This window comes from Lontra canadensis, unplaced genomic scaffold, assembly GCF_010015895.1.
Source record: "Lontra canadensis isolate GAN:19392208 unplaced genomic scaffold, GSC_riverotter_1.0 scaffold1, whole genome shotgun sequence".
Taxonomy (NCBI): Eukaryota; Metazoa; Chordata; class Mammalia; order Carnivora; family Mustelidae; genus Lontra; species Lontra canadensis.
Genome location: NW_022630995.1, coordinates 71726384 through 71743543, shown reverse-complemented (window position 1 = coordinate 71743543; position 17160 = coordinate 71726384).

The following is a 17160-nucleotide window of genomic DNA, read 5'->3' as shown; positions in this document are numbered from 1 at the left end:
GATTGAAAGATAGTAACAAATTCTGAACACTGAAACTCAAGTATTTTGCATGTAGGAGGGCTTCATGTACCTTCATTCAGTGCCCACTGTCCCATATTTTATGCTCTAAAATGTGGGCTTATTTATTATCCTGGCCCACAGGTGATTAAAAAAGGCACGTTAGGAGACAGAAACCACTAAAGATAGTCACACCAACAGCAAACAAAGCAATATGACTGTACAGCAGTGGGAAAAGGAACAGACAAAGCCAACTTCAGCAAAGCGAGGTCAGTTACATCAGAGGGCTTGCCACCTGTGCCAACCAATAAACCCTGAGAACATCCCCATCATACACACCACACAGTGACTCAGTTTCCAATGATTCTGAATCTCCCAGCAAGTATTCAAATTATGTTCTGCATATTTTATTTAGGAAAGCAAGGAAGTATGCAACCACTTTTACACAAACTTCATCAGAAATTGTTACAATCTTTTATATTCTGGTGCTTTTTGGAGGACGATGTTTCACTGTTCCATGCACTGAGTACCCATAGGTCACAGACCATTGAGGAGCAATGGCAATGGGCCCATAAAAATGGAAAAAGTAGATTTGTTCCAGGACTAAAATATACTAAATATGTCACTGTGTCGGAAGCCAACCCAAGAGGACACCCAGAATATCAGTGTCTGCTATCAGAAAAATCACAGTGGAGACAAAAAATATTTAAGTGATCACCTGGGTTGGGAGCTCATTTACAAATGTCATGTCTAAAATATAACTCTGTTGTTTAAAAAACAAACAACAAAAAATCCCTATTTAAGTTCATCACTAATGCCTGACATTTCAGGATGGTTCTTGCTCTGTTTTTACCAACCACACGCAGAGTAGCTCTGTTTTTCATAGTTTCCTATATGATTAGAATGCTGAATTTCCCTGAAAAAGTTCTAGGCCATACTCTAGAGTGTCATTTTCTAGCAAGTCAGTTAACAGAGGGCTGTTCAGTCTTTGCCTTTATATAAATTTCAGTCATTGTATCAGCCTACCTTTCTTGAGGAACAAATAAAGTCATAAATTATATCAGTGCATTCTGGAAAGATAAGTTGCTATGAAACCCCATAATGGATGTATCTACCCCTATGTGCTTCAAAACAGATTAGGAATATGCACTTCTGCTGGTGGTCTGGCTTCTTCCAGAGACTGCACAAATCTCAGTATGCACAAATGAACCTTCCACATATTCTGCCTGTGCCAGAGAAATAAACACCAACAGACAGGTGTATCTAGGATCACTAATCCTCTCTATCCCCACACACAAAGAAAACATGGGCAAGCAACTGATAAATCACTAAACTCTACCTCTGAAACTAATAACACAGTGTATGTTCCTTAAAGTGAATTTAAATTAAAGAAACTGATGAATCACTAAATTCTACCTCTGAAACTAATAATACAGTGTATGTTCCTTAAACTGAATTTAAATTAAAGAATTTTTTAAATGAGCAAACTCTTTAATAATTATTTTTCCTAACCGTTGCCCCAATCTTAATTAAGAACTAGTAAGCAATAGGATAGATGGTAGAGATACTTGTGGTGAACACAGCGTAACATATAATCTTGTCAAATCACTAAGTTGTACACCTGAAACTAATGTAACATGGTGTATCAACTAGTCCCAAATGAAAAAAAATTTAACAAGAACTAGTAAGCAATAAAAACAGCTAATATGTATAGACCCTTACATTGCTCCAGGTATTTTATAAGGGATATCTCTAATTTTCATGACATCTCTATTTTGTAAATGTTATTATACCCATTTCACAGATGAGGAAACTGTGACTTGGAGGGGTTGAGTAGCTTGCTTAGGGCTACACGAGTAGATACTGGGGGGATCATGCACCAAAATGCCAGTATTATAGTACTAGTGAATGCCAGCATTTTGGAAGCTGGACAATAGCATGAGTTATAATTTATAAACATAGGCAACTAGCAACGATTTGAACATTTGTCTCTGTCTTTGCTATAGTATTTACATACTCTAAGAGGATTTACATGCTCTAAAGTGATTCATCTTTCAAAAGAAGACAATTTGCTGAAAGAAGGGAAACGGTGCTGAAAAAAAATGTATAATCAGAAAAGCATACTAACTAATCATTCTCAAGCTCTTTCTGCTCTCAACACTGACCTGGCTTTTTTTAAGAGGGAGCCTTTCCCATTTTTAAAAACTGTGTGCTATCTCATTGTTTATTTGTACATTTCACCCAAGGCATTGTGTCACCTCAGTTAATAACTATTAAGGGTGTATGCATGTGGTATGCATGCATGAACTGATCATTTTTCTTGTCCAAAAAAAAAAAAAAAAAAACCAAAAAACAAAAAACTGCTTGAGTCCCAATTAATTGGAAAGGCATTATTTTTAGAAGTAAATGTTAGCGGAAACAGCGCTAGCCCTAGGAATCAGAAACCCAAAATTCTGGCTAGCATTTTATCACTCATGAGTCATCTCTCCTTAGAGAAAATGCATCATCACCTTTTTTAGACAGTTTCTCCCTCCGCAAAATGGGAATGCTAACAATGCCCTATCTCCTTCATTTGTATTTTTTTAAGATTTTATTTATTTATTTGACAGAGAGAGCCACAGGGAGAAGGAACACAAGCAGGGGGAATGGAAGAGGGAGAGGCAGACTTCCTGCTGAATGGAGAGCCCAATTCAGCTCTCTATTCCAGGACCCTGGGATCATGACCTGAGCTGAAGGCAGACACTTCATGACTGAGCCACCCAGGCGCCCCTGTACTTTTTTTTTAAGATTTATTTATTTGACAGAGAGAAAGAGAGAGAATACAAGCAGGAGAAGTGGCAGGGAGAGGGAGAAGCAGGTTCCCAATAAGCAGAGAACCTGACATGGGGCTCCATCCCAGAACCCTAAGATCATGACCTGAGCCAAAGGCAGATGCTTAACCAACTAAGCCACCCAGGTGCCTGCCCACATTTGTTATAAGAATCAAATCAATATAATGTTATCCAAGTCTATAAAACCCAATATAACGTAAGGTAGTATGATGATGATGGTATACTAAAAAAGGTGTAAGAGGCAAAAATGGAATGCAAACGTGCCAAGGGATTCATGAGTAATTCCAATGAGTCTTTCCTGGGAAACTGATTACATTCATAATTGCCATAACCTATTACTCTATGTTGTCATATCTACTACCCTACCTTTCATGTGACATCTTTTCACATGTTGAAAAAGAGTCTTCAAGTTCTCATAGGTCCTCTTCTCTTGGTTAAATGTTCAGAGTTCCCCCAATTATTCGACACAGGAGGTGATTTGTGAGAGTTTTATCTTGTCTTTCCATTCAGTTTAGTTAGTATCACACTTACAGTGAACACAACACTCTAGACATGGTTAGATTATCATAGATATCGCTGCCAACTTTGATCTAGATTACATATTTGCGTGAAATGCAAACTTTTGTTGTCTTTTGTCGGGGCAAACAGAATGTCTCAAGTATTTTCATCATGTGTGTTTGCCCAACAATACTTGCCAAACTGTTTTTGTTTTAAACCCTAAAAGCTTTTATCCTCTTGAAATATTACCTTGTTGAATCCTACCTATCTTTCCAGTCTGGTGAAATCACTTTGAATGATGATTCTCATCCATCATACTATCTATGTCCCTCAGGTTCTGTCATCCACAGATTTGATAAGCAAAACTTCTACGTCTTAATACAAGTCACAGATTTAAAAAAATGTACAAAAAAGATTTTAAACAAAATTTAAACAGATTTAAAGCTCTGTTTAAAAGTTCTAAATACTGCTTTCCAGGTGAATGAGTCACTCATTAGACAAAATTCTCTGGGAATAGAACTCAACTAATCACAAATCCTCCTACTTGCATTCATGGTGTATTTCTAGAACTACACGAAACATCCACATGTCTGACAGGTTTGTCCTTTTTCATAACACAGACATCATTTTCCCATGTTTAATCATTTGGATCTTCTTTATTGCTCCATGGTTTTAAAATAACTACCCAAAGCAAAAGTCTACTATTACACGTGCTAGGTTTTTTAGTGGCCTAGGATAATATCATTCATCAAAAATCAAGGTTTTATTTTTGAGTAGTCAGAGATTATCAAACTATTTTTCTTCTACCACAGGATGCAACTGCATTTAAATATTTTTGCTCTAGTTTCCCCAGTCTAAGCATATTCTCCTTGAGAGAAAAGAGAATCTAAATAGAACTTGAACAGTCTCTCCCTCCTGCCTTTCATCTGTTTGTATCACACCATCTATAACAAGCAGGAAATTCTTGATTATTTCTTGTTTTGTTATCATAACTCCAAAAGAATCTCTTTGTTGTCTTTCACAACCTTAGCAGTTTTTTTGCCCATGATTTGTGCTTCTTTGTCATATTTTTCTCTTCTCTCCATTAAACGGTCTCCGTTAAAAATCTGTGTTCGCAGAACAACTCGTACACCCATACCTTCCATACTTGGGTATTCCAAATTTCCTTTCTTGAACTGTCTTCCCTCTTGAACTGTCTTCCCTTTTGGAGTCATCTTTCTCTTAGAAAACAATTCTCTGGTTAATATCATATCTAGGTTTTTTGCCACAGTGAACAATAATATCATAGAATCATAGAATTCATAAAAACTCTTTTAATAGCAGTAGTATAAAATGTTACTGTAAATGTTACTGTCAGTTATTATTGACTATAAATCTATCTACTGGCTTTTCATTTAGAAGGAGAATAGGGGCGCCTGGCTGACTCAGTCAGAGAGCACGTGACTCTTGATCTCAGGGTTGTGAGTTCAAGCCCTATGTTGGGTGTAAAGATTACTTAGAAAATAAATAATTTTTTTAAAAAGAAGGATAATAAAAGGAGCGTAAATTTATAAACATATTACTGTAGAAAGTATCAAAATTTACCTTTCATAATTACCAAATAAACAACGTCAACATCCATAAAGAATTCATCAAATTGAAACCACATTCACAGTGAGATAATAATATGTTTGTCCCTTACACAGGGCTAGACTGTGTAGGGATTACAGTGGTAAATGAGACAAGAAAGATTCCTTTCCTCGTGGAGTTTATATTCTAGTGAAAAGACACAGAGTAATAAGCAAACAAATAAACCATCAAACTAAACAGATTGAGGGAAAGGATGGTGTTCTTTTAGATAAGCTCGTCCAAAAAGCCCCTCTGACGAAGTGATATTTGGATTAGAGTATGAAGGATAGGAATTATCCAGTTATAGTATGATCTGGGGAAAGAGCAATTCAGGGAAAGGATGGTCAAGGACAACATCCCGAAGATCAAAAGGAACAAGAGCCATCAGTCAAAGGAAATCTGTTTAGAAACTAAAGTAATAGTGCAACAGTCCAAAATACTAGAGAGATCTGTAACATGCCTAGAGGGGTGCCAGAGTAGGTGATAGAAAATAAAAGCATGGTGAAAGAAACATTTGAGAATAAGATCACGTAAAGTAATTCATATATGCTATACCCTTGACCTATTCGTACACATCAACTATGATAACCAGAGTGCTCACAAATGTGTTGATCACATATAACTCTATAGCTTCAAATACATCTTTGATAACCACATGTTTAATACCTATTTTGCTTGATCATGTCCCATTGGATCAACTCAAACACCACTTTTCTCTGCTGCTGCTCCACAGTTGCAGCACTCTGCATGTCAAGCAAAAATATTAAAACACCAAGTGTCCACAGTCTCCCTCTGCCCTTCCTTCTCAAGAGAAGTCTCTGCTTGTGATGCCCAAGCCCTGGGTGTTTGCTGAAATGATCAAGGTAATGAAGAGAGAAAGGAGCTGGAGGAAGTCCAGAAAGATAAAATTGATTTCTACAAAATAGGCCATGGAATTATCCTCAGAAATAAAGTAAAAAATCTAAGAGGCTCCAGGAGGCAGTGGGAAAGAAGGGACAGCAGAAAATGAGGACAAGAGCAAAGCTAGGTGGGGTTTTATAAGTGAAAAGAGAGATGAGGTTGGCAGCTGCCATAATAAGTAACATGGAAGGAAAAAAAAAAAAACCCTAAAATTTATTTTTGGAAAATTTTACTGTATGTTATCGTTTCTTCCTTCTTCTCAAGAGACCTTCAGGATAACCCTGAAGGCTTACTTTTCAAGGTTTTATAGGATTGAGAAGGATAGCCCATCTCTATTCAGATTTTACATGCATATTGGATGTTCTACAAATTCATGCATTACAACCTCAGTTGGGCCCCAACAAGCTGTTGCTTGAAAGTATTTCAATTCACTCCCAATTGATTCTCTCTTCTATCCTGCAGAATGAGTTTTTCCCTTTTTACCCCCATGTTTCCATCCCCACTAATTCTTAGCCAACTGTCTTGGTCACTAATTCATGGAAATAATAGATAATATCAGAACCCCTCACCTTGCAGCTCCTCCTCCTCAAAATGTTCCCATTCCTCTAGCCACCATTTGCTCTTTCCTGTTGGCCTTAGGGAGGTACTGGGCCTACTCCCTCCCCAGCTAACCAGGTACTCTGTATCACAGTCCTAGCCCTTCCTGGCTCACCCAGAATCACGTGCATCAGTCGACCCATTTTTCTTTTCCACACTGTCTCTGTGGTGCCTCTTGTCCTTGTTCTTGCCCTACTTCTTCACAAAATAAAAGTAACTCCCTAGCCCAATGGTTCCATTTCTGGAAACATTATCTTAGAGCAACCCTCACACAATATACAGACCCATGGTCCAGATAGGCACCACCTCATACAATATACAGGCCTACAGTCTTAAAAAGATACCTTTTCTTTGTAGGAGTTTCTCTCCCAAAATATTCCCAAAGACCCAGGGGGTGTCTTTGAGGGACTTTAATTTGCCTCATTTTATATTTGATGATATTTGAATTTTTACATTCAGGATGTATTAGTTTTTTAAGAAAAACAGTAAGGATTTCCAAATGCCATCAATTCTTTGCCTCTATCTGATTAGTCATCCAACATTATGGATTCTACTTCTGAAATGATGTTCACATCTAATCACATCTAGCCATTCCCTAATGCTTGTCCTCACTGGTGCCCATGCTCAAGACTTCTCAGACATTAACTGAGCAGCCCCAGAAGCTGACCAATTGATGAAACTTCTTGACTCTATTTTAGCACTTTGCAAGTCTTCCACAAAACTCTCTCTTCTAAACTGTAATTGGATCATGTCCCGGGTAGGCTCCAGTACCTTCAGTGGCTTCCCATTACCTCCCAACTAAAGTAGGAACTTCTTACAGGTTACTTAAAGTCTTGAGTACATGACCTAAACATCTTTTTCCCAACCTTTTCATCTCCATTCATTTCTGTCTTTAAAACTTCACTGTAGCCAGACCAGGCCTCACCTGTGAACATGAGTTTCTAGCACTTATACACTTAGTTAATGCTTCTTCCTACAGCTGGAATTCCCCTCATCCTTCATGTCTTACTAAATCTAAACCCTACTCATCCAAACCACATCATCCATCACCTTATGAAGATTCACTCATGCTACTCATTAGAATTAGCCATTTCTTCTTTGTACTCCACCCCCAAGATTGGACTTATCACACTTTGTAACACAATTATATGTAAAGATTTATGGCACTTGAGATAATGAGCTTTTTGAAGCCAGGGATTAATTTTACTCATGTTTACCTTCTTTCTACATATATAATATGTGACATATACTAGCTGTTGGGTAAAAGTTTAAGTTTGGTAGAATAACTCACATCAGCATTGAAGTTAGTATCTAATATGAACTTAGTACTATTTTCTATTTTGATTGTTTTAGCTTTCCAGCTTTAACCAAAAGGATTAGAGTTAAAAGGCTTAGGCATATGTTTAGCTTTGTTTTTAACTTGGGGGGGAAATAGAGCATAATAAAATTTTGTTCTTAAAAGTAGCTCTTAAAAACTACATGTTTAATATTAACAGTAAGGTTCCCTTTTGTTGACTATCTACTATTTGCCAGACATTGATTTAGCATTATACATTCATTATATCATTTAGTCTCCTAAAGAAACCTGTACAACATAGCAAATATTACTTTATACCCATTTCACATATACAGAAACTGAGTCACAGGGCATAATTAGTCCCATACCATAGAGATCATAGAGCTATGTGGAAATATCAAGCATCAAAGCCAAATTTGTCTGATACTTGAGCTCATACTCTCTCAACTCTGCCCTATTATGTCCTTCCTCATTATCTGCTTTAGAGGAGAACTATGATGATGAGGCAAGGACTCCAAAAAGGGAACTCAACTGGTATGGGCTGACACTAGAGGCTGTGCCCCAGAATGTTCCAAGAAAACTACTGCATGTTAAGTAGAAATAGAGAGTAAGGGCAAGCAGAGAATTTGGACAGCCATTACATAACCAGACATTTGCTAGTACAAGAAAACCCATGCAAATTGCAAATTTATGGTTTGGAATCCTTGGTGTGATGAAATCCGTCCTTTCCTATCCAATGCTCCTCTGTTTAGGCCCCAACCTCCTCCCTTGTCCCTTACCTTAATAAACCTCAAAGACTGCCTTAAAAATGGCATTGGAGCCTATATTCACTCTGATAATTTTTTATCCTGATATTAAAGTGCACATTCAAATGAGGGACTGGAAAAACTGATGTGAAATTAGTGTGATTATCTCACGAATCTCTCCAAGTGGCAACCAGCTTCCTACTGTTTTTCTATCTTTGCTTGAAAATGTTTCTGCACCATATAGGAGCTGTCTTCAAAATAACACTCTTGAGATAATAAATAAGGAAGAAATGTTTCAAAACAAACATTTATGAAACATTTGGAAATACCTGCCCTGTGTTAATTGCGCTTTCATTTCTAGGTAGGTTATTTTGTCATGTGTAAACCAAGAAGAGTTTATGCTTTATTTCACGTAACTTGAGCCTAAGTTCTTGCTCCATATCCAAATCTACAGGGATTCCTTTTTCTCCCACCTCCTTTCAATTTCTCCTCAGAAATCCTTTCCTCCTTCCCCTTAAATGTCTTTTCCATAATTAAGTGGCTGTGGAGGAGGGTCTGAAGATTCAAGAACAACAAAATGCCTCCAAACACCATGCCAGATGCCAAGTATGTCTACCCCAGGACAATTACTCAACTTCTCCTTATTCATATTCTGCCTTTACGGCCATCTATGTCTCATTAGATCATAAGCCCACAGGGAGAAGTTGTGTTTTTAGGATCTATTCAGCAAGTAGTACATTACAAGTGCTGAAAAGATGGTTATCTGTAGAAATATGCAATGATGTAAAGTTGTAATAGTCATGGAGGAAAAGAACAGACCTATTTCTTGTTAAAATTATCTGCAATTTCATGTCTAAAAGAGATAAAAGTGCTTTATTCAAAATATTAACCTCTAAAAAACCTCCCAGGATAAGACAACGAGTCTTGGCCAGGAGTCAGAAAACCAGGTTGTAGTCGCAATTCTTCCACCAACTCATCCCATGAAATTGGACCAGTTACTTTAGCCATTTGCAGGAACCCATGAAATAGGCACACTAACCCCTTCCTACATCCTCACAGGGATTTCTAAGCATCAAAGGAAATGAACGATGTAAAAGTTCATTCAATAGTTTAAACCAATAATTGATTGTCATGGCTGTTGTTATTGTTAGGAGATTTGCTTTTTGGTGATTTCCGGTTCACCACGGCCAAATAGCACATGCATTTCCCTCTACTCCCTAAAATCACACCAAAGAATAATAAATGTTTAACAGATACAAATCCACAATTCACAAAGTCAAAGAAACAGCGGGGAAGGAGAAATATCCACAAAGTGTTTGGAAGATGTAAAGCTACTTGAGGAAGCAGAGTAAGGAGGAAGCTGAGTGCCAAGTGCCTAGAGACAAAATCGATTCATACCCCCAAACTAGGAAAGGCTTGAGAACTTCAGGCATCCATTATCTCACAGGGGGGAATGCAGGGAGGGGCTCGACTCTGGGTATTAGGAGGAAGTCTGAGAAGCAGGAGCAGTTAGGCCTTTCTTCTGCATAGCGAGAAGCCACTGTCTCCTGGTAACCGGCACAGTACAGAGAAAGAAGGAAACAGTAGGCAGAAATCAAGAGTTACTCACAAGGGCGCCTACCGCCTTTGGCTCAGGTCTTGATCCCGGAGTCCCGAGATTGAGTCCCACATCGGAATCCCAGCTCCCTGGGGTGTCTGCTTCTCTCTCTGACCTTCTCCCCTCTCATGCTCTCAATCTCTCTCTCTCAAATAAATAAATAAAATCTTAAAAAAAAAAAAAAAAAGTTACTCACAAGCCTAAATACTGAACCCTGAGATGCCCCTTATACTCCACGTCTGAAATTCCTGACTATCAGACATATACCATGAAGACAAACAGGAGGCAGGCCCTACCTATGTTCTCAGTGATTTGGAAATAATGGCAGTAAATCTCAGGAGAACAGCTAATACTGAGCAGGGCTGGGAATTCCTTTATGGGAACTCCTTGAAATACTAATAAATCACTTACATTTGTAACTTTAAAAATAGTAATTTTTTTAAAATTTACTTTTCAAAGAAACCAGAGTATAGATTCATAAGAGTTTATATATTCTCCCCACTTTTTATTTTATTAGCTAAACCAGATTAATTTAACAGATAAGAAATATAATAAAATTTATACAGAATGGCATACGTAATTTAGAATTTTTAGCCTGAAGCAGCCCATTCAGGGCAGAATCACTCATGCTTGATGGTATTCACTTGATAGTGTATCACCTGTGGAAAGGGGGGATTTAGAAATGGGGTGTCATCCTGGGGCCCATCCACTGATATTTCCTCCGTGGCCCTGGTGCCAGCCACCTGGCCAACCTTGTTTGCAGGCAGAGAATATGCCTAACAACTTTTCTCCCTTCCTCGGCCTCTCCTTCTTCTGATTCATTGCTACCTGAGCACTATTTCCAAAGTGAGTCTGATCAAGTCCTCCTTCTTCTCTAAATCTTTTGATGGCCCCATCCAGACTTCAGAATGAAACCCAGTCCCTACCACCCAGTCAGCCTTGTCTCCTGAGCCTGCTCACCAACTGTGCCCGCTAAACAGAGAACTGCTCACTCTTCCCTAATCCATGGGCTTCCATGCCTCCCTATCTCCCTATCTATTCCTTCTTCCTTCAATGTTCTGTCCTGTCTTCATTGGCAAAGACTCACTCCCTTAAAAAAAAAAAAAAAAAAAAGGTGTAAAACTACCATCCCGTCTCAACCCAACAGGGCAAATTACTTGCTCAGTATCCTCTACTCTCTCTGTTTATACCTTGTCTTGCAATTATTTGCTTCAGTGTCTGTCTCCCCTACTAGACTAGGAGTTCCTCAAAATAGGGTTAGGTGCAATCATCTTTGTATTCTCAGTATAAGCAAAATGCCAGACACACAGTCCTCAAGGAAACTTGTGGAATGAACCAGAAAGAGTGAATTAATCTCACATTAATTTGGGCCTTAGCACACCCTATGTTTGAATGTCTATATAATGCTAATGTGAGGAAATATGAATTACATTCCCCACATTGGCTAGCATCTAAGCTCTGAGGGCATGAGGTCTAAATATCACCTTGAATACAGGAACAATATCAACGTTCTACTCTCCTCAGGGATAAGAGAGAGGAATAGAAGCAAGGAGGGGCCCAGCAGGGAAGCTGCTGTATTTAACAGTTGGAGCAGATCATTCCTTAATATCCCCTTCTCCTCCATTCAGTAAAATCCTATTCCATAATAATCATTATTTTCTTACAGTGTCCTGTCATTTTAGGAAATTACCAGCTTAAAAATGAAGAATACATTTCATGTTCCTGATAGTATTCAAAGTCAGTAAAATACTGCAGGTATGCATGAAAAGGTGCCCTTACCAAACAAAAACATTACACCTCGCAATTCATACTCCACTTCCCCTTTAAAATATTAAACACAAAAACTCCGCGCAGTCACAAAGCATGACAGAACTAAGGTAACTCAAATTCCTTTTCTTCATCTTCACAATGGTGTGTCATCCTTGGTACTTTCTAGCCTACTGTTTAAATGCAGGATTATGAAGTATCACTAGGCCAGGAGGCAAAAACTATGCTCCAAGGGGGCTTAGACAGTTCCAAGCCTGAACAGACCTACTCCCCAAACCAATGCCTGCAGCTGCCTTAGCCTGTGTCAGGACCTACCATATAGCCGGGACTCCTCCGAATCAACTTCCGTGTAGAACACAATTTTTATTAAAAGAGAGGTGATAAAACGGTGTTCCATTGGTTGCTAGATATACATTCATAAAACTGACAGTAATCACAGCAATTTTTTAGTACTCCAACCAACCACATATTTTATTTTAGGGGGAGGGGTAGTATTCTACCATGGGCATTGTTTCAAATTGCTGGGACGTGGTGACAGGAAGCACACCAACTCATAGTCAGTTTTATTATCGGTTTTAGATTCTCTATAGGCTATATATCTCTTTATCATCGCCCCAGTAGATCGTAGGAGATATCTCCTTCCTCATTCCTCCATTGTATTATAACCTCTCCTCACTTCCTTCTAAGAGACAGAACAGGTGTGGAACAGGGAGAAGCAAGGCTCTCTTGGAGAGAATCGCTAGGGTAGCCTCGCCTGAGGAGTCAGGGATGAGTGGCACAGCCTTCCACGTTAGGTTGGCAGCCTCGGCCTTCAGACCACAGCCGTCTACCTGTGGTCCTTGCAACCCCCCCCCCACCAGCAAGCATGCTGGGTTTTCAAAATTAACATATATAGTCTTCTTTCAATCCCACGTCTCTTCCTCCCCTTCCCGCTCAAAGCCTACATGGGCTTTGAGCCATGGAGTTCAATAAAATAAAGAAAGAAGGATTAGAATCATAAAAAAAAATATATATATATATATATATATATATATACACATTGCAAAACACATGTCACTACTTTTCTAAGTTCTCTTAGATATTATGCTTTAAAAGCTGCAGCTTGACTCTAAGCACATTACAGTCTGTGTTTAGAAGATCTCTGCATAGCCAGCCTCTGGTGTGGCATCTAGTGCCTAGGAGAATCATGCCTTTTCATTGTTTTTATCATGTAATTAGCAAATCGTAGGGATGAAGAGTTCCACCCGCTTCTAACAAGAGAACACATTCTCAAACGGGCATTGTCATAGGCCACAAGTTACATTTTGTCTCTCATCCTTGTTTGTCAAAACACTATTCCAAAAAGCATAGTAATAGAACGGAAACCAAAGGGGGAAAAGATGTCGAATGCTTGTCGGTGCCGTACACCGGAGCTGGCCCTGATCGTATGCACAGGCTTCTTCCTAAGCTTCTTGCTGAAAAGGACTGAGTCTTTCAGAACCACCAGAAACCACAAACAAAACAAGGTACTCTCTAGCTATGGTGAACTGAACTAAATTGAAATGAATGAGTATTTATTTGCTGGCCTACAAACACATAAATAGCTTATCGATTTTCACCAGTTAAGTCACTTATAGAAAAAGGATCGGAGATTTCTGATTTTTTTTGAATCAGATCAGAGAGTTCCACATGAGTATTTCAAATACTCAAATGCTCCAGATTTTCGAGTTGAAATAACACTATCTACATTTCAGAAGTAGGGAATTTAAGTAGAGCAGATTTTTTCTTTTATCTATTATTATATCTCTTAACATTTTTCCTAAATTCCTCTCAACACTCACGCTTGATCCCCTCAGCATTTAATTATCCTTATTGCACCCAGAGTCATTGGTGCTCAAGAAAAGCATTAAACACGATTTAGAGAAGAAAAAATGACATTCCGTATTGTCTTAGTTTCAGAAAATAATTCTGTATGCATGTAGAGTTTACTATGAACTAGGGAATAATTTAACTTTATGACCCTCATATTCAGTTGTTAATTACTTTTTCCGTTGTCCTCAATATATTTCTATTGCATCAATGAGAAACTGTAGTAGTCCTCCAGTGACCAAAATTATACATATCAATTGTTATGAATATTAATTAAAAGCTCTGTGTTTTCATGGAAAACCATCCACTTCTTACTTCAAAGGCACTGAGTTTCAGTGCTACACAAAATTTACTTCGGTTAATAATTTTAATCAATAAGATTATAGGTTCTTTTGTTGTTGTTCTTCTTCAACTTCTGAAAAGACAAATCTTTCTAAATGAAGTAATTGATCTACAGCATTTTGTCTGTAAAAGAGCCTATTTCAAAAGAAAATAAATGTTCCATGTCTGACTTATGAAAAAATATATATTAGAAAAAAAGCTGTTTAGGTATTGAGGCTTTTAACAACAGAGCGAGCAGAAGCTGGGAGAATCAATCAACTGTGTTTGTTGTGTGTCCAACCCCGCAGCGGTGGAGAGCATCGTGAGGGTTATGAAGAGTTTTTCTAATCTTGCACACTCGGTGCTTAGAGACCACATTCCAGGGCCTGCACGTCCATGCGCACACATACAAGCATATTTGGTAAAGCAAACATGTGGAAGGGAGGGCGCTCACTCCCATTCCTATGGGCCTTTGTTCTTCTCTCTTATTTCCTTCTCTGTCCTTTGAGAGCAGAACAGTCAACCAGAGAGTGAGATTGTGCCTGAATAAACAGTCATTCTTAATCTCAGTTTTGCTGCCTCCTATAGTAAATGTAATCATTCCAACAGTATAACGAGATAGACAAAAACTTACCAAGCAAAATTAAGGTCATTTTATTTAAGACATGTGGGTCAGGTGCCTTTCTCAGGAACAGGGTCTTTGTTTTTTGTGTTTAATTCAATTAGCCATTAGTACACCATTAGTTTCAAAGGTAGAGGTCAGTGACTCATCAGGTGTGTATAACACCCTAAGCTCATCACATCACGTGCCCTCCTTAATGCCCATCACGCAGTTCCCCATTCCACCATTCCTCTACCCCTTCCAGCAACCCTCAGTTTGTTTCCTATAGCTAAGAGTCTCTCATGGTTTGTCTCCCTCTCTGATTTGTTCCCTTTCAGTTTTCCCTCCCTTCCCCTATGATCCTTCCTGCTGATTCTTATATTCCACATACGAGTGAAACCATGCGCTAATTGTCTTTCTCTGACTAACTTATTTCACTCAGCATAAGAGAGGTCTCTGTTTTAAGGATAATTGCAAACGTGGTTTTTTTTACAAGTAGAATATTATTATAAGTTTTAGGGGGGGGTGGTTTGTTTTTGTTTTTGTTTTTGTTTTTTGTGAAAGAAAGGCAAAAGAAAGAAGTAAATCACCAGGCAGATAGGAGTCACCAGCAATTCTTCCACATGTTATTTCCACAAGTCTTAAAGGTGTCACCCTGATACCAAAGGAAATAGCCTGTCCCAATGCACCACAGGTTTCTGAACTCTCTCCCCCTGGGATCTCTTGCTGATGAGAGCCTCAACTGAGTCTCACTCATGGCCCCAGTTTCTTCTCCCAGGACCAGGTTTCCACCCAACACTTTCCCTAAGTCCACTACACACACCATTTACAACATAGAAGACGTCACTGAAGGTTCATGAGGTCAGAGGAGATAATATCACAGAAAAGCCACAAAATTCAAAAATTAATAATTTGGCTTTTCTATCCTTAAAACATTTCTCAACAGACAATAACTTGTATTGGCAGGGGTATAGAGAAGTTGGACCTTTCATGTGTTGCTGGTGGGAATGTAAAATGATACAGCCAGTCTGAATGTTAAATATAGAATTCCTACATGACCCAACCATTCCACTCCTGCTTATAGTCCCAAGGGAAATGGAAATATATGTCCTGTTAAAGAAAAATTATTCTGACACTTGCTAAAATGATAAAGAAGACTTTATTTGGGACTATTGCTACAGCTGTCAGGACTATCGCAATAGGGAGAAAAATGGGCTCAACTCCAAATCTAGCAAGGCCATCTGGGGATTTACCATCAATGAACAGAGTGAAGGAGTCAGTGGATGGAAAGATAGGAGGAGACATCAAAGGTAGAGGGATTCTTGCTAAACTAATTCAACAGAATTATTCTGAAGGCAGATCATGGACTTATACATCAAAAGTGGCTTTGAGAAACTTGAGCACTTATAAGGAGGCATCAGACATCAAGGGTGGGGAGATTCTGGCCAAACTCAGCTAACAGGATTCTTGCTACCACTGGGCTATGCAAGCCTGACAAAGACAGAGCCAAGGTCATGGCCAAGTTAAGAAGAGGACTTGGAGGAGCCCAACTAAAGGCTGGTCAAGGAGAAAGTCTTTGTCAGTCCACACAAAAACTTGCACACAAATGTCTGTAGCAGCATTATTCATAATAGCCAAAAAGTAGAAACACGCAAATGCCCACGAACTGATGAAAGGATGAATAAAATATAATTTATTCATACGATGGAATAGTATTCCTCAATAAAAAAGAATAAAGTATTGATACATGCTACAACACAGGTGAACCCTGAAACACTATGCTAAGTGAAAGAAGCCAGTTACAAAAGACCACCTATTGTACAATTCTGTTTCTATGAGATGTGCAGAAAAGGCAAATCCATAGAAACAAAAGCTAAATTAGTGGTTACTAGGAACAGGGGCAGGAGGAGAGGGAGAGCAGGGAGTGACTACAGTGGGTATAGGGTTTCCTTTGAGAGTAATGAAAATGTTCCAAAATTACCCAATGGTGATGGTTGCATAGCACCATAAATATGGTAAAAAAACAAACAAACAAACAACAACAACACTGAATTGCTTGCTTTAAAAGACTGGATTTTATGGCATGTGAATTATACCTCAATAAAGCTGTTCTATATGAAAAAAAAAAAAAAAAGTTCCCAAATATTTCCACAAGCTAGCCTCCAGACATTCACTAATTTTCTCAGTCCCCATTCTTTCCCTTTTTTCTTCCCTCACAGCAACAGAAAAATAATTCCCCTTGCTTTATTATGGAGAGCAAATCCACTTTCTCCAGTTCCTGCCCCCTGCCTTTGCCCTGAGTTCTCTTCATCATGTTCTCTGATGACAAAATAAGCATTCTGCTGGAACCTTCCTTATGCCCCAACTGTCACTGATGCGTGCCCCTTTTAAAAAGAGGAAATGACAACCATCAGATCTGACTTCTAAGTGTTATGGTTTTTGTTTAACTGAATAACAAAATTTTATATTAAAATGAAGTATGTCTGTTGTAGTTTCAAGGTATGCATTTCCAATAAGGTTATCTCAAATTTTTAGAAAATTCAAAACAGGAA